Genomic DNA, 17,969 nt, shown 5'->3' on the forward strand with positions numbered 1-17,969 from the left:
TCAGTTTATTTCTTTTCTGTTTGTTACCCAGAATTGGTTTTTCTTGTTTACAACTCAAAACCTTGGTTGATACATTAGTTGTTAAAGGTAAATTAAATAGTGTCCTTAGCAAAGTGCCCAACACCTAACTATTCTACAAATATTAAATTTCCCTTTGATTAAAGTGGAAGGACCAGTTTAAAACTTCCATATGAGTCAATAATAGAATTCATAATAGAGTCAGATAATATCACAATGCAAATAAAATTGTTGTTTCTGATTAACTGACCAGCTGTTTAGCAATGCCTTGAGGAAAATATTGTATGTCATTGGTCAACTGTGGTGAGACGGGGGGAAAGTCTGCCATGTACTGAGTTGGAGAAGGTCTGAGGAGCAGTTAATTAGGTGATGCCCCTGCTCATCTCAGGGGCTGAGCTCAGGTAGGAATGAGCAATAAAAATAGTTAGAAGACAAGCAAACTTTGTCTACTTAATTTTTCCCAAGGGCAACATTGATTATGAGGTATATATAACAATCCAGAGAGTGTGAAATAAAAGTTCAGAGCCTTCTCAAGATGGGAAAATGACAGGTGAAACTTTAGAATGCAACTTGATACCCAGGGACCACACTAGAATGGAGAACATTTCCAAAGGAGAAATCCTCTATTCCTATGCTATAAGTTTGCACAGAAAAATGTCAATGCATAAAATATACCTGTAGGTAGGTGGAATTATACCTTTATGGTTCTATTGTAAACCATAAGGTTTAATTACTTTCACTCTTGGTTACCAGGAAGAGAGAGTCAGTTACATTAGCTCAAGTAATGAAGGTTAATTATAAAGATGCACATGGCAATAAGGGAGATGGAATTTTCCAGAAGTTCAAGAACATGAGCCATGTTAGCTGGGTTTTATGGATTTGGAACCGGGAGATCATTCACAGGCTAAGTTTAGCTCTAAAGACCTCTGAGTTCTCAATCTGTATATCTTCATTTTCATTCTAAACCATAAACATATTTCAGCCACTTCTTATATCTTTCTTGCCATCCTCTATGACTGATTTATTTAATATTTCTTTGTTCTAATTTCTGTCATCCTTAGGGTGTGGCTTTCTTCCTCATGGTCCATATGGTGGCTTGAGCTCTAGCCGTCATATCTGAGTTTCAGAGATCAGAATGGAGGAAAGAATAAAAAAGAGGCAAAAGGAATGTGCCAACTGTCATTGAAGATAAATTCCTGAAAGCTACCACATAATACTCTTGTTTATATTGTCTTGGTCAGAATTTATTCTTGGGAGACTGAGACACCTAATCTTTATTGTGGATGGTCATGTGTCCAACAAAAATCAGACATTTTACTAATGTGCAAGAAGAACAGAATAGATTTTGAGAGATGAGAAACAAATGAGATAGAATCAAAGAGGGGAATAGCAGCCCTTAGAATAGTATTTATTTTATTGTACTTAATAAATACATAGCACTTAGAAGGTTTGAGGCACTGTTCCAAAATACTTTACAAATATCAACTCTTTTAATCCTCATGGCAACCCTATGAAGCAGGGTTATTTACACACATGCTATATTATCTCTGTTTTACAGATGGTGAAACTAAGGCACAAAAAATTTAAGAAGCATGCTCGTCACATAGCCATTAAATGGCAAAATCTGGGCTTAAACCCAGGCAGTCTGGCTCAAGTACTACCACAAAACTTGGAGCCATAGAAGGATACTCCTAGTAATATGCTGGTAAATGTTTAACAACTGGTTCTCTGAGGGAAAAAAGCCCTGATTTGTAGTGTTTGCTGATTTCTATAGTGTAAATACTCTCACCATGGATAAATAACCTCAAGAACATGGAGGATAGTAAAATGTAGCCAAGTAAATAGGAAGTGATGAGTTTGGAGGATTTATAATGTTTTCTTTTTAATTACTTAATTGTAAGCTTATATAATTTAATTTTTAATACTGGCTATGTTTAACAATCGGCTTGCAAGTTTCCTGAAAATTTAACAATTGGCTCTTACAAGCAGGTGCAAGTCACATTCAGCACTGTCTTGCACGGGATATTGCAGTGGCAGAAAGTCAAGAGTCAGAGAAAACAAAGAGGTTGAAGGTTATGAGCAGAGAGAGGATGGGAATTCCTGAGTCCTCAGGTAAATGGGGCTCTTACCCCCCTAGGAGCCTCCACCCTCCCTACACAGCCAATTTGACCCAGAACAGCTTCCACTTTCTTAAACGTGACATCTCTCCTGTGCTCTGGGGCCTAGAATGCTTGGCTTATACCGATTCAGACCCAGACCAAGGATGCTCATAGAAAAGGATCAATTGAAAATCCAGACTCATTAGTTTTCTTCTCATTTCTGTTGATACAGGGAATATCAATTTTAAAGATAGCCAGTTTCTGGGATTAATCTTTTGTTAGAGTTCTGTTGTCTTTGACGCCTTGCAAATGTCAGCAATTTTTAGCAGACTTATACTTGATGCTTAAAAGATGTTGATTAGCGATAAGTAAAAAGTAATGAACTATGATTCTTGTAGATGTTTGTTTCCAGTTTGACAGTGTTGTAGCAATGAGCGAAAACATTAAGATGTTATTCATTTAGAAGTCTTCTAAACATCCCTGACCTTCAATTACTTCCCACAAAGTCACCATTGAATGAAAACAAAAATAAGTCTTAGTGAACACGCATTACCAGATATTAGCAATTTCGGTTGATAGTTCTGGATATTGACTGAGATCATCTTGGTATCAACATTGCATCAGTAATAATGATACATATCCATATTTATGACCCATACAGTTGATCAATTGATCTATTACAGAGGTCTTAGCCGAGTTTAGATAAAGCTCCTGATGCTGGGGGTGGGTGGCCTGGGGCTCAGAGTGGCCAAAGAATTTAGCATATTCTACATCCCACTTTTCTCTTTGCTCAGAAAGTGATGACTTAGATTAGATGAGCCCAATATGGGGGCACTTGACTATCTTAAGCATCCAGAGAAGGAAAGAGATCGTGGCAGGAGAGAAACTACCCCTTATTAGTGAATCGGAGTTACTATGAATCCTCATGAACTATGGAAGGATACTGGGGCTCAAAATCTATTCCTCCTTGTCATCTTGGTTTCTGCTGGGGGCCTCCCCTGATGCTCCTAGACGGGGCATGGTAGTTAGACTCCATGATGGCCCCCAATAAACCCTCTCCCGGTATGTATGCCATTGTATAGTTCCCTCCTACATTGTGTCAGGGTTGGTCTATGACCAACAGAATACAGCAGAAGTGACGGTAAGTCACTGAGGCTAAATTATAAAAACGTTGTGGCTTCTGTTTCTCTCTCAGATCACTGACTCTGGGGAAGGATGGCTGCCGCATTGTGAGCAGCCCAAAGGAGAGGCCCACGTGATGCAGAACTGAGGCCAACAGCCATGTGAGTGAGCTTTCTTGGGAGAGGATTCTTCAGCACTAGTCAAGCCTTCAGATGACTGCAGCGCTGGCTGACATCTTCACAGCAATCTCAGGATTGACTCTGAGCCAGAACCACCCAGCTAAGGTACTCCTTGACTCTTGACTCTCAGAATCTATATGAGATGATGAATATTTATTGTTTTAAGCTGCCATGTTTGGGGTAACTTGTTATGCAGCAGTAAATAAGTAATACACGGGCTTAGGTTGCCCTTCGCTATGGTCCCATATAATTTATTATTCTAGGTTGCAATCACTTGTTCATGTGTGTGACTCCTCCACTGAACCACTTTTGCTTTGAGGAAAGGAATTCACTTGGCTACCAAATCCCCATACCTAGAACACTACTTAGCATACAGTAGGGACTCAGTACCTGTCTTGGAACAAATGACTAAAGTGAGATGAGATAATGGGCATGGTTTCAGATGGCACTATGAGAACTGCCAGCTAAGGAATGAGTCAGCATAGCTCAAGTCGGGTTATTCTCTCCAAGTGTGAGAAATTCATAATGAACATTCATTTCCTCTCTTCTGTTGTTACTGGCCTCCCTACTATCCTCTCAAATACCTCACAAGTCAACTTCTACTCTCTTCTCACCAGCCATGGGGCTCTTGAAGAGGTAATCTGGGATGTAGGGAAGGCAGGACTCGGAAGAGAGGATTACAGCTGTGGCGGGTTACTCCCAACTCTCTCTAAGTGAGAAGGACGGGTTTCTTCAATTCCCCAGAGACGAGAGACTCAATTTGTGGAGACATTTCCCAGAGGGGACTGCTCGGGGCGTGGGATATATAATTAAACTAGACCAAGGGACAAAGCAGAAGTAGGGGTGGGGATTAGGGGCTTTTAATTCTTTTTATTTAGGAGCTTTTAAAAATGTTTGTTAAGAGGAGGCTAAAAGTTCAGTTACGGCTCTAATGGTGTGGTGTCTGGTTACAAATGTTCTGGGACAGGCACTTTCGCTTCAGGGCCCAGCCCTGCCGCCTCAAGAAGAGCCACATTACAAACCACCCCTCCACCGCGGTTCCTCAAATCACCCCTCTCTAACTGGCAGCTTCCAGCTTTAACTGGAAGAATATAGTGGGAGGTTTTCAAAGAACCCCTGGATAGGTCTGAACTGCCACCTCCCATCAAGCTCTAGCTTCCACAATCTGTTGATCAAGTCTTAATGAAACTTATAAAGACCAAAAAGCCTTTCGATCCAAAGGAATAAGTCTCTAGTGGAGTGCCTGATAATGGAGACCGCATCTGGGGGCTGGTGGAGCCTTCCCAGTGCATTGAAAAACCACACCACTTTGGGGCACACAATCAGGCAAGTTTAAATAGCTTTTACTTTATTTTTCTGTATGCTCAAGAATGTGGGGGGAAATGCATGGTCCATCACATCATTTCCCAGTAAGAACTTTTTGGGGGAAAATACATAGCGTTCAGCTTGGGATCGTGAACAGAGTCCTGAACATGGAGGAGGCGAGTTCGGTTTCAGATCCCTCATCTGTTGTTTCTAAGTGTTGAACCACAGGCAGTTCACCTTTTTGAGCCTCAGTTTTTTTCATCTGTAAAGTGAAGACACTAGTAATGACCCTCCAGGACTCACTAAAAACCTGTCAGCTGAATCTGAATAGGGTTCTGAAGGCCAAAAGAAATAAAAAAGCTGCAAGGAGAACTTGGGAAGGCTTGATTAAATTTAAGGCCTGCAGAAAAAAGTAAATCACAGGATGCCTACCAGCTTGGGATGTTGTGCTGCTATTTCCAAATGTAATTTAATATTATTCCAGGATCCAAAATACAGCATGACCCAGGAAAGCCACGAAATTGTACTTCCACGGACCATGTCAAACTCAGTCTTTTGTTTTCATATTTTTGAAAGAATATTAATAAAACTGAGAAATGCTGGGAAAAGCCACTAAAAGAGAGACAGCATTGCAAAAGACTTGTCAAAGTTAGTAGGTCAGCAAAAATCCTATTTGGTTGAAGAGTGTGAGCTTGCATCATTTCCACCTTTATAGAATTACTCAAGCGTTCACTTATGTCTGCTTGGTCCTTTTGGTATCATTAGGTAGAATATCTCTATGATGCATTCACATGGGCCCTCTCAGAGTCTAGTGAGGCTTGTGCCATGGTCAGTTGTCATAATAGCTGGTCAGAATTCTAAAAGGGAAGATACATGGAAACCTGATTGGACACCAAAAGGCCAAATGCGTTGTTTTCTGCTCCCCACCTTTTTCTTTTCTTTTTGCAAATTCACTTAATAGTCAAGCTAACGGTCTTACTTCTTGGTACCTCAGCTTCCTGATCTGTAAAATGGGGTTAATAATATTGCCTACGTGGTAGGACAGTTAAGAAGATTAAATGAATTAGTAGATACAAAGCACTTTGAAGTAGTACACACTAAGTAAATGACACTTGTTATCATGATGATCACTAAGTTTAAAGGGAAAATAGCTTTTACACAAACATTATAGAAGATTTCAGGTATGGTTCTGATCCACCAAAATCCAAAATACTTACAGTGAGGGCCCCTTTGAGCCTGGTACCCAGGCTAAATCTTTCTCTGGAGGCCTTCTCTAAGAAGCCTTATATACTTTCCTCTACACGCTGCCAGGTGAGTCAAATCAAACAGTCATTCTATTAGTTTTCTATTGCTGAGTACTAAATTACCACAAATTTATCAGCTTAAAACAACACACACTTATTATCTCACAGTTTCTGTGGGTCAGGAGTTCTGAACACAGCTTAACTGGGTCCCTCCAGGCAGCAATCAAGACGTCAGCCAGGCTGCATTCTCATGGGGAGGCTTGACTGGGGAGGAATCTGCTTCTAAGCTCATGGTTGACAGAATTCACTTCTGTGCAGTTGTAGGACTGAGGGCCCTAGTTTCTTACTAGCTGTTGGCTGGAGACTGCCCTCAGCATCTAGAGGCCACCCATGGTTTCTTGCCACATGGGTTTTCCCAAAATGGCCACTTTATAAAGCCAGCAAGGAGAGTCTCTGGGACATGTTTGCTAGCCAGAGAGAGTCTTACATAACAGGACATAGTCACGTGAATGATATCCCATCACCTTTATTATATTCTCTTGATCAGAAGCAAGTCACAGGCCCTGCCGACACGCAAAGGGAGGCGATTACACAAAGCATGCAGGCCTGGAGGCCACCTCAGAGGCCGTCTACCACTGCCGCAGAGAGGAAAAGACATCGCCCAATTTCCATTTAAATTCTCCAATTCATTTTCTGTTCTAACCACAGAGGTCAAACAAGGTTTTAGAGTCTGTTAATTAGAGGGATGAAACTTAGGGAAGGCTAGGGAGAGTAGAAAGAACTGGGTTTAAGAGGAGGTCAAAGAAGAGACAGTTACTCTCTCCATGTTAACTGTGAAAGTGGTGATGTCAGTGTCCAAAAACAGCTCCTTAAATCCCCAAGTCCCTCCAAGATGGCTTTGAGGAAGCAATCTGAGTAGGCACCTGAGGAGTTTGAGGTCTGAGCCTAATTCAGCCTTCCTTGGACCTACCGGTTGGAGCCTTAAGGATGGAAACTGGCCCCTGATGATGAGCAAGTCTGTCTGCCTCGTGGATTAATGGGAGATAACTCCAACCTCCTTTAAACACATAAAGGATAATTATCAAACACTATCCAAACCTTCTCTCTCCCTTCTGAGGAGGGAACGGGGTAATGGACTTGAATTTCAGCAAGAAGGAATTTGTATAGACCTAAGAAAAAAAAGGTCTTAGTAATGGTGATTCAGCACTGAAACAGGCTATAAAAAGAAGCTTTGAAATATCTGTCCCCTAAGTCTTTAAAAAACAGTCTAGACACCTATCTAGATGGTGGTGCAAATGCAATGAAAGAGTTGGTCTAGACCTTTCCCTATGCTCAGCACATGGTAACACCTCAAAAATAAACACTTAGTCATGTCTTAGTTCGGGATGCTATAAACTAGACTGGGTGGCTTATAAAGAACAAAAATTTGTTTCTCACAGTTTTGGAGGTTGTGAAGTCCAAGATCAAGGTGCTGGCAGATTCAGTGTCTGGTTAGAGACTGATTCTTGGTTCATAGACGGCCACCTTCTCCTTGTGTCCTCACATGGCAGAAGGGGCAAGGGGATTTATGGGGCCTCCTTTATAAGGGCACTAACACCATTCATGAGGGCTCCACCCTAACCAGCCAATCACCTCGCAAAGGCCCCCCTCCTAATACCATCACATTAGGGGTTAGGTTTCAACATATGCATTTGGGGGAGGGGACACCAACATTCAGTCTCTAGCAATTAAATATATTGAAGTTTGTTTGTTGTTGGTGATGACCAACTTGATAGCAGTATTTTTTAAACAGATTTTTGGACTACTGTGTCAATTTCATCTGCGGTATCGTTTAAAATGCAGATTCCTAGGTCCATCTATGGATGCAATGAATTAAAATCTCTTGAGGTGGGGCCTAGGTATTTGCTTGTTTAACAAGTCGCCCAGGAAGTGTTTAGCTACACCTTCAAGTTTGTGAACTACTGTACATGAAATATAATCCACATCAGATCTTGAATTCCTTCATTCAACTCTCCTTATCCCTGGAACAGCACCCCCAACCCTAAATCTCAAATGCACAAATATTGCCTCCTCCTTTGAGCATCCTATAGCCCCCAGGCTTCCATCCCTAAATATGGTCAAGCAACCAAATTGTATGGACACATGCAATGGCTGCTGCCATGCTTGTTCCCCAGGGAAATTACATAATAGGTCTCTGGCACAAATCACGGTTACTAGAATTACAAATGAACCCACCCCCATCGCTCCAGGAGACTCATGATCTGCGTAAAACCACAACAATATATCTGCTGCTTAGACCCTTGGTTGAAGGGAGTAGGGTCATGCCTGGAAAAGTGTGTGTGGTTTGCTGCACTGAAATGCGGGGTGCACCATGCTACCCACTGCCGAGCTGTCGTCTCAACTCTGTGTCTCTACATACTGTACTTGAATTTTTGCAGGACCCTATTAGGGTCCCCAGGAGAGCTCTCATATGAAGTCCAAGAAATCTGAGGAAAATGTGGAGCTTACATGATGGACTAATTTCATTTCAATAAAATTCCCATATTACATTCAATGCGCCTGGCTTTATTAAGTTTTGTCATAAACGCTGGGAACACTTCCAAATTTTGGCTTGCACAATTATTTTTATTGGTGCGTTAACTAAAAATGGTATATGCATAAGTCAGAGTGTACATTTGACTTCATCTGGGGAGCCAAAATGAGGTTTCGTTTGATTTATAGTCATTTTAGCGCTGTAAATGAGATACAGGAAATAGAGGTTAGAGTTTCTGATCATAGCATTCCTCAACCCTCTGCCGGTTCCATCCACAGCTCTGCCATGTATCTAATGAATTTAAATTCCAAATGTCTATCGGCAACCCACAAAGTCACCAAACAAAGACGCTGGCTTATTTTCAGATCCGTAGCCATCCAAACTGGGCAAAAAAATAGAGGTTTGTTACACTAAAGTGAGACTGGGGAGCTCTCGGTGCTTTGAAAGGTTTTAATTGCTATGGAAAAAATCCTTTCAAAGATTTTTTCCTTAACATGGGCCCCTTGGAAACTTTTCATAGGGGACTGTAAAATATTTATACAGCTAGCAGCACTGTTAAAAAAAAAAAAGCAAGCAAGAAAGAAACACAGCACTGAATGAAAAGCAGACTTGACTTGAAGTGAGCCCTGCAGATTCGGGGGACCCGAGGAAGGGGGGTGACTGTGATTTCAAGCCCTGGAAAACAGGATTAATCCTCTCTAGCCAGGCCCACGGACGGGACCTACACGAAGAAGGCCCTGCGTTTGGTTAAAAGTTCTGCTGTTGCTATTTTGAAATTCTTAATTTTTGAAAAAGGAGCCCCACGTTTTCCTTTTGCCCCAAGCCCATCACACAACTTGACTGGCCCTACTCACAGAACCTCCTCATGATGGCTATTTTCAGACATTTTGGTATGGGCCTCCCATCCCTTCTTCTCTGTTGGCTTCTCTTTTTCTGGAGGAATCTACAACTCTGACCCTCACCCTTGACAGTCCTAAGTGGCATAAGTTACATTTCCCATCCGTTTGTTCGGCTGGCATGCATTCTGTCCATGCAGCTTTATTACCCCAAGACATAGGAGACTAACAATCCATATTCTAAATCCTAGAAAACATGACACTGTCTTTGTGAAAAGACCAAAAACTAGAGAATTCTGGAGTTAAAAGGAACCATGGTGATCTCATTTTATAGAGTAAATTCAGTCCTGGAGAGAGGAAGAAAATTTCCCGAGGCTACTTTGTTTATTAATATCAGGTTAAGGACATGGCCAGCTTCTTCCACAGCATCTATAAAAAGGAGTTAACATGGACAATTATAGTCTGCAAACAACCCCCAAACTCGTGCGAACTCTTGCTTCAGGGTTTTCTCAATGCCTTCATCAACAATGACACTATTAAAGAAAGGGCTGAAAAGATAATCGCTTTCTCCATACCAATCCCCCAAATACTTTCATTTTCTCCCACGCACACCTTATCTTTTACTGGTGAAGACATTTGGTAATAAAAATAACAGACGTAAAGCGCATGGCCTCTTCATGGCTCCAGCCTACCATCAATGCTGACGACCTGGTACCCCGTAGAAAGGAGGAAAAGAATCCAAGGGCTCAGAAAACACACAAAGTAGATAATTAACGCCAGAGAAATCAAGATTTGGCTACACTATGGTAGCTAAAGTACTAAAGGGCAGGATGAGACACAGTCCTGAAATTTTCTAACAGGGGAGAACGGGCTACAGAATTACTGCAATCTCGTCCATCAGAAGGGACCCTCTTGTCTCAAGGCTGACTTAATTGCCATAATTCAATTAACATGCTTCCACTAATTATATAAGCTTTTAGATGACAGTTCAACAGCAGCACCACTGAGAGTAAGCCAATGTTTTTTTTTCATTTTTAAGTTAATCTTAAATTAATTATAAGTAAATTGCATTGATTTCTTTTTCACATCCTGCTTTCAACTGTTTTGCTGCAGAATACTATCACATAATTTTAAAACTCTGGGTCTTATGCAAAAAAGGCATTTAGTACCATGTGAAATAATTGTAGTATTCATAAATATAGACAAGCAGGGCTGCCAACCCCTCCCTCCCTCCCTTCCTTTTTCCCTTCCTCCCTCCTTCCCTTCTTCCCTTCCTTCCTTTTTCTTTCTAGATGACAATTTTTATCAAATGTTAAATGAGATAAATAACAATCACATCAATTGAAAGAACATTTATTTTCCAAATTCTCAGACCTAGAACAGCATCTGATACATGTTAAGAGCTCAATAAATATTTGTTAATTATCAATATTAGTTATTGGGTGAGATGCATTGGGTATGACAGAGAAAGGCTGAAGAGGCATAGAAACCCTTGTCCCTGGTTTCAAAGAGTAAACACATGAACATAACAAGTCATTCAAAACCTACCTGGAATTTAAGATAATAAAGAGGAATACATAGCATACATTACAAAAATGGTAAATCAGATTAGCTCTTCCACTGAAGGAGGTAGGAAGACGGGCTTGCAATATGAGTTATCATGTCTGTATACAAATGAGAGTTGACAAATGTAAATTACCTGCCAAGAAACAATGGATAGTGGATCCATCACAACTGCAGACATTTCAACAAAGCAAAGGATGCTACACTAGGATTGGCCACATAGTAATTTGCATAGCAACCAAGATTCATTTTGATAGACCTTTAGAGTTCACTTGCAACAAAAGTACGTATTCTTTGCCCCAAGCCATACCCAATTTTTCTATATTTTTATGATTTTTTTTAAGATTTTTAAAAAAATTTTTCCTTTTTCTCCCAAAGGCCCCCGGTACATAGTTGTGTATTTTTAGTTGTGGGTCCTTCTGGTTGTGGCATGTGGGATGCTGCCTCAGCATGGCTTGATGAGTGGTGCCATGCCTGCACCCAGGATCAAATTGGCAAAACCCCGGGCTGCTGAAACACAGCGTGCGAACTTAACCACTCGGCCATGGGGCCGGCCCCTATATTTTCATGATTTTTAACTGAATAAAAATCTATAGATACGCAAGAATTTTTATAGATATTCAAGACTCCAAAAATAATTCATCACAGAAGAATTAGAATCACTATTTTTTCCCTTGAAGGCTAATTGTCCCACTTTTCTACCTAGCATGTCATTTTACTCAGATCAAAGATTCCTTTATGATTTTCCACTTATGTTATAGAAAGTATGAAAAGTACAGAAAAACTCATATTCCCACTAATATTATCAGATAAAGTGGCTGATGTCAGTTCCATTAGTTGGAAAAACAGAAAAGACATTTTTTTTTCCCCTGCTGAGGAATATTAGCTCTGAGCTAATATCTGTGCCAATCTTTCCTCTATTTTGTATGTGGGTTGTTGCCACAGCATGTCTGACAAGTGGTATAGGTCTGTGCCCAGGATCCAAACCTGTAAACCTGGGCTACTGAAGTGGAGAGTGCTGAACTTAACCACTAGGCCATGGGGCTGCCCCCAAAAAAGATATATATATATATATATATATATATATTTTGAGATGGGCCCTGAGCTAAGATCTGTTGCCAATCTTCCTCTCTTTTTTTTTTCTCTCCAAAGCCCCAGTACAAAGCTGTTTATCCTAGTTGCAGGTCATTCTAGTTCCTCCATGTGGGATGCCACCACAGCATGGCTTGAGGAATGGTGCGTAGGTCTGTGCCTAGGATCTGAACCGGCAAACCCTGGACCTCTGAAGTGGAGTGCATGAACTTAACCACTCAGCCATGGGGCTGGCTCCCAAAAAAGACATTTTTAAATGTACGTAGCCACCATGCTACACAGGGTTAAAATGGCAAAGGAGACCTTGGCCCATGAAGATGAGACTAACGTCTAACCAACTTCAGGTCAGCCTAACCATCACTTCCAAGTGGAAACTTTGCTGCCTCTTCCCCAGACACGAGGCCTCTAGTTATTGGTTACTTTTCCTTATAGAACACTGAACACTTGACATTCATTAATTATTAGCAATCATTGAATGCTTGCTCTTCCCAATAGGCCATAATCTGCCTGACTGGCGATAGAGCCTGTGTTTGCTCACCACCATATTTCCAGTCTGACACTCAGGACGCCTTCTATAAACATTCTTATGTAGTAAGAAAAAGAAAGTAAGGCTCCTTTCTCTTTCAGTCAAGGTCCCTGTATTACATGAAGGTCGTTCAACTGCACATGATAAGCATCCAACTTGAACTGCTTTAAATTTAAAAAGATAATAAGGCTTATAGGCCAATAGGTTCATAAAACCAATCCTTGGAAAGGCAGTCCTAGACACAATACCCCTTACCTTCCTTTCAAGACATTCCAAGGAAGGATTCCAATTGACTCAGCATAGTCATGTATCAGCACCTTGGACTAAACACTTTAGCTAGAAGGATGTGGTCTTAATTGGGCCAGCCTGAGTCCAGTGACCACCTCTGTGGCCGAGGTCGGTGTAGGGCACTGTTTCCTAGCCCCACCAGCCATAACCCTGTGTTGTGGGCAAGCAGAAAGTAGCAAGAAGGGTGGGGAGGATGCTGAACACACACAATGATGCTCACAAAGTCTCCCAGCCTAGTCTGGAGGAAGATGGGGCATTTCCACAGTTCCGGATTCTCACTAGCAGCAGCCTTGGTACGGGCAGCTGTTATTTCATTTTATTTAAGAGCTGTATGGATTCATGACAGCTCAAATTACCATTTCTATCTCTATTGACTCTTTCCTGAGGAACAAGTATGCCCATAGGCCAATAGCAATATTACAATTTAATTCCAAGAGTACCTCCAATATAGTTAGTTTTGATTGACTGACTTTGAAAATAATGCATACATCAAGCTTTGTTTTGAGGAAATCTGAGGGAGCAGGAGTGGCCATAGGGTTAGGGGCAAAAAGTGTTCTCCTACTTCATTCGTAAGAATGCTTTATCGCTCCTCTATGTGAAAGCACAGAGTGGCCAGTAATATCTGATTCTTTGGGGACTCTGGAACTCCCTGCTGTTTTCCTGTGTGCTAAGGATGTTTTCTCATGCTAAAGCTACATAAGTAAATCAAGCCCTCTCACACAGGGCTGTGGACCACGGGACTGATGTTTTTCTTTGTGAGTTATACTTTGAGCCCACATACGGATGCACGTGAAGCATCAATTTTTCCCCTTTCTTACTGTGCATGTTGAGTCAGGCCTCTTTTCTGTTTACACAAGGACAGAAGAAAAGTTGGAAGAAGGTAAAGGGTCACTGGGCCCATTATCCTGGCTGTCTACGTTTTTCTCTCGCCATTTCCTCTCATCCATCATTGTCCTCCCTAGAAACTCATCTATATCCCTTGAGCTTCGATTATTTTTCCTCGGTAATGCCCCTTTTAGGGGACCTATTTTAAGATCATTATGTTCTCTGCAAAGCAGTTTTGCCAGAACTTTCCTGTTGATCCCAATTTTCTGTCTACTCGGATTCTGTTTTCGTAGTTCAGGCCGTGTAGGGAATATTTGCATTCTTTCTGATTGTGGGGAACTGCGCAGTAATCTTACACCATATGTATTTTTATATTGAAAGCCATAAGATCTTTATTTTGCATTCCTTAGCCATGAGCCATCATCCACTTCCCATCCTCCACAAGGGCAAGCCAGGCAGGCATGCAGATCCTGGGGAATTCCCAGAGAAGCCTGGGAAGGGGTCTTTTTCTCTCTCATTTTGGCATGGGGTGGGGGGGGTTATGCCTGTTTGTTTACTTTGGGATAAACATTTTTAAGTTCTAGTGTCTCCAGCTGTCTAACTCTCAGGTACTTCATGCTCAGGACACTGATGTCATGGGTGTTTTAGTTAAAACATAAGCACAGGGCCCGAGGGAGTTAGAAAGGGCCCAGTTAGGAAACAAATCAGATATAGAAAGACTTTTGCCTTACCACTTTGCTTTTCTCACTAAATGAATATGGGATGGAGGGGTGGAGGGGTTCACTGCTTGTGGGGACAAGGGATTTTCAGCACCTTTCATTCTTGTGTTCTGCAGAACACTGTTCCCAGGAGCTGTGAAAAAAGTGTTCCATGGTCAAATAAGTTTGGGAAACAGCATCTCAGAATTCGCAGAACACAGTAGCATACTAAAGGCTCTGATGGTTTCACATTAAATGCCCTTTTTAACTTTAACCCAGCATTCCCTAAACTTATTGAGCTTGAAACACTTGCCACAGTTTACTCAGAGGTGACCTGCAGAACGACATTCCTTGGACTACCCAATTAGAAGACAAAGAAATATAGTTCTGTTATCTTAAAACTGATATGCTCTTTGTAGATATTAAAGACATGAATTTCGTTTCCTTGTTAAATCATTGCTTCGTTGCATCTCTCAGCGATTGACTCAGAGGCAGAGTTCTGAGCATGGGTTCTTGACATGTTGAGCAAAATAATAGGCAAGAGAGACAGGCCTTACAGAGAGGGAAAGGGTTTTTAAAAACTCCTTTATGTCCAGTTGACATAACTGGGGGTTCAATTTGGTGGACTGGGTCGAATCTTGCATAAGGGACATCTAGGTAGGAAGAGGAAGTGGAGTGGAGAAGGGAAACCCACTCCCTGCAGTGCCAGCAGCATTAGGGGGACATTTAGGGAGAGAAAGGACAGAGGGTGTAATGATCACATCTGTTCCAACTTCCCCTTGTGAGCCCTTAGTCTGGAGTAGAGGGAGGAGAAGTGGATAAATATGGAGTGCTCAAGTCCCCCGACTCCTGCCTAGAAGACCTGGGCTTTAGTCTGTGGTGTGAAAAGGCAGACTATTTGGACTGAGTTTTACTGCTCTGCGATTGGTTTCTGTATGGCATGGATGACACCCACAAGTTCCCATGGCACTCAGATGAATTGAGAGTCTGTGAGTCTTCCATGGGGCCAGATAAGTCATGTGGCAGAGTATCCTTAGCACCCGAGAGAGCCAGGAGGAAGCCAAAACAGCCAGGAAGGGACTCTAGACCTTGACCAATGAGAGAGAAGTCAGAGCACAAGGTTTGCCACCAGCGCCTGCGGTATTTGCACCAGCAGGAATAGAGGGCAAAACAGGGACACTGTGGTCTGTGACGTGCTCATTCTGTTCCAACAAGATCACGTGAGCCCCACTGCCTGCCCCAACTGTGCACCTGAGGCCATCTGGTAGAGAATTTGGGGGAAAGGAGTAGAAATAAGATTGAACCATTAGTTAAAAAGACTAAGGGGATATTTACACTTGGGAATTGGACTAAAATTTCAACTGAATTGGACATTTAGATATTTCCTGCCTGTCTACCCATGGAATGGGGCTTACAGGAAAGGTCAGATTGATAATAAACAGTATAAAGAGACTGCATTACTGCACTGGAGCCGTGGTAAGACCCAGCAGAAATGGGAATAAGGCTCCCTCCTTTCTGCTTATGCTCTTCCCCCAAAAGCCAGAAGAGGGAAGTGTATTGGTAGCAATCTCTTTAAAGACTACTCCTTGATTCCTTTTGGGTCTCCATGCCAAAGAGAAGCTCTCTCTAGACTCTCGAATAGGGGCTAAAGATTTGTGTGCCCTCTTATCATCCCCGTGACTCTCCTTTTCTTAATCTTATCATGCTGGCTTGCAAGTGCCATGTGACTTACCTGTTTCTTCCATTAGCCTGAAAGCTCCATGAAGACAAAGATGTTGTCTGTTTTATATACTTTTGTCTTCTCTTTATCTATCACTAAACCTGGCATACGATAATAGTAATAATTACAGCCGTTATGATAATAATAGTCATGGTGAATACTTATACAGTACTTTCTCTGAACCAGACATTCTTCTAACTACTTTAGCTATACTAGCTCATTCAGTCCTCATAACCACCTTTTAAAATAGATACTATTATCACCCACATTTTATATATGGATAAACTGAGGCACAAAGAGGGTCAGTAACTTGCCCAAGGTCACCTAGCAAGTGAGTGGTAGAGCTGGAATTTAAACACAGCAGTCTGGCTCCAGAGCTCACATGTCTTACCACTAGACTAGAGTCCACTACTGCCAGACTGCACTGCACTAGACAACAGGGTACCATCCTCTACATTGTTACTCTGGGTGATGGGCTCATGGCTAATGGGCTTATTCTTGGAAGCAAATGTAGTCAGACTGACCTGAGAAGACCCTTCCAGGGGGCTGAGGGGACTCCCAGGATGACAGGAAGTAGAGAGCCCAACTTTATGGATAGGACAGGGAGTGTGAACAGGATGTAGGAGGAGAAAAAGGTGATGGATGAGTGGATGGTTGGAGAACCTGGGGGAGAGTAGAGGACACAGTTAGAAGCTGGTTTAAGTGGGAATATTTCTTTTTTTTGCTGGGAAAGATTTGCCCTGAGCTAACATCTGTTGCCAATATTCTTCCTTTTTTTTCCCTCCCCAAAGCCTCAGTACATAGTTGTATATTCTGGCTGTAGGTCCTTCTAGTTCTTCTATATGACCCGCCACCACCACAGCACAGCTACTGACAGACGAATGATGTGGTTCCATGCCCAGGAACTGAACCTGGGCCACTGAAGAAGAGCGTGTTGAACTTTAACCACCAGGCCATGAGGGCTGGCTCCAAGTGGGAAATTTGAAAGAGACAGAGATATGACTAAAGGAGATTTTTGGATAAATTTCTAGTTGCGGCAGTCTCTAGAATTCTCACCCCTTCTAGAAAACCTTTTTATTATTTTTAATTTGGCTCTTTTTCAGTAAGACATCTTCCTGAGCCTGGGCTACATGGCGTTCCAGAACTGATTCAGGGTTTGCAGGCCGTTTGTGCGGTGCATGAGTTCACTGCTGCAGCCTCAACCCTGTCTGTGGATCTCTTGGGGGAAGAATGAGGAGAAACGGCTACGGTGGGAGCTTGAAACCAGCTGTATTTAGGATTTCTGATCAAGTTCCCTCCTGTTTTGGAGTTTGGGATAAATGTATTCAAGAAACTGTGAAAGAGAAAGAGGGAAAGAAAGGATGAGATGGTGCGGAAATAAGAATAAGAGAAAGTGAGAGAGGATGTAGAAAAACCTGCGTCTTTGATTTGTATGGTGTGATTTCTGAAATTGTTCCAGCCTCTACATAAATCTACAGGATTTATGTGGCTTCATTAATCACACTTTCTTTTGAAATGGAATTTTCTGTCTCCAAGCCTTTGAACGTTGATATCCAAATACAACATATTCTTTTAAAATCACCTCTGGATAAAGACAAGACTGTTGAGGTAATTCCCCCAGATTGTAGGTGGAGTTTGTTTGGTCCTCAGATCTTGATGATAATATACTGAAAAGAGAAGCCCCCTTCAGAGAACAGAAGAGTCCTGGTACAATTGGGATCCCAGTTGCAGACAGCCTGAGCCAGGAATCGGGGGAGAAAAAAATGAAAGAAAAAGAGTCCCTTGTCTTTGATGAACAACAAACAGTGCCATCTAGTGGCAATTTATGTTTATCTTGGAGTCAGCTTGACCATGACCCTGGCTAGCTCTTTGCTCATTATTCAACCACCTGGAAAACAAGTTCACCTTTCTGGTGGCAACG

General features: G+C 41.9%; 2 protein-coding genes across 12 annotated transcripts in view; one reads left to right on the plus strand and one right to left on the minus strand.

The window, feature by feature from the left end:
• Positions 1-17,969, minus strand: part of NFIB (nuclear factor I B) — a 417,384-nt gene that overhangs the window by 305,349 nt on the left and 94,066 nt on the right. The window lies entirely within an intron of this gene.
• LOC111770177 (uncharacterized) overlaps positions 1-17,969 on the plus strand; it is a 166,435-nt gene that overhangs the window by 87,317 nt on the left and 61,149 nt on the right. For all 3 annotated transcript variants that reach the window (XR_011431477.1, XR_011431471.1, XR_011431472.1), the window contains exon 4: positions 3,313-3,523. The gene's annotated coding sequence lies outside the window, so the exon portion shown is untranslated. The remainder of the gene's footprint in view (positions 1-3,312; positions 3,524-17,969) is intronic.

The sequence above is a fragment of the Equus caballus genome, chromosome 23 (genome assembly GCF_041296265.1).
Source record: "Equus caballus isolate H_3958 breed thoroughbred chromosome 23, TB-T2T, whole genome shotgun sequence".
In the NCBI taxonomy this organism is placed as follows: Eukaryota; Metazoa; Chordata; class Mammalia; order Perissodactyla; family Equidae; genus Equus; species Equus caballus.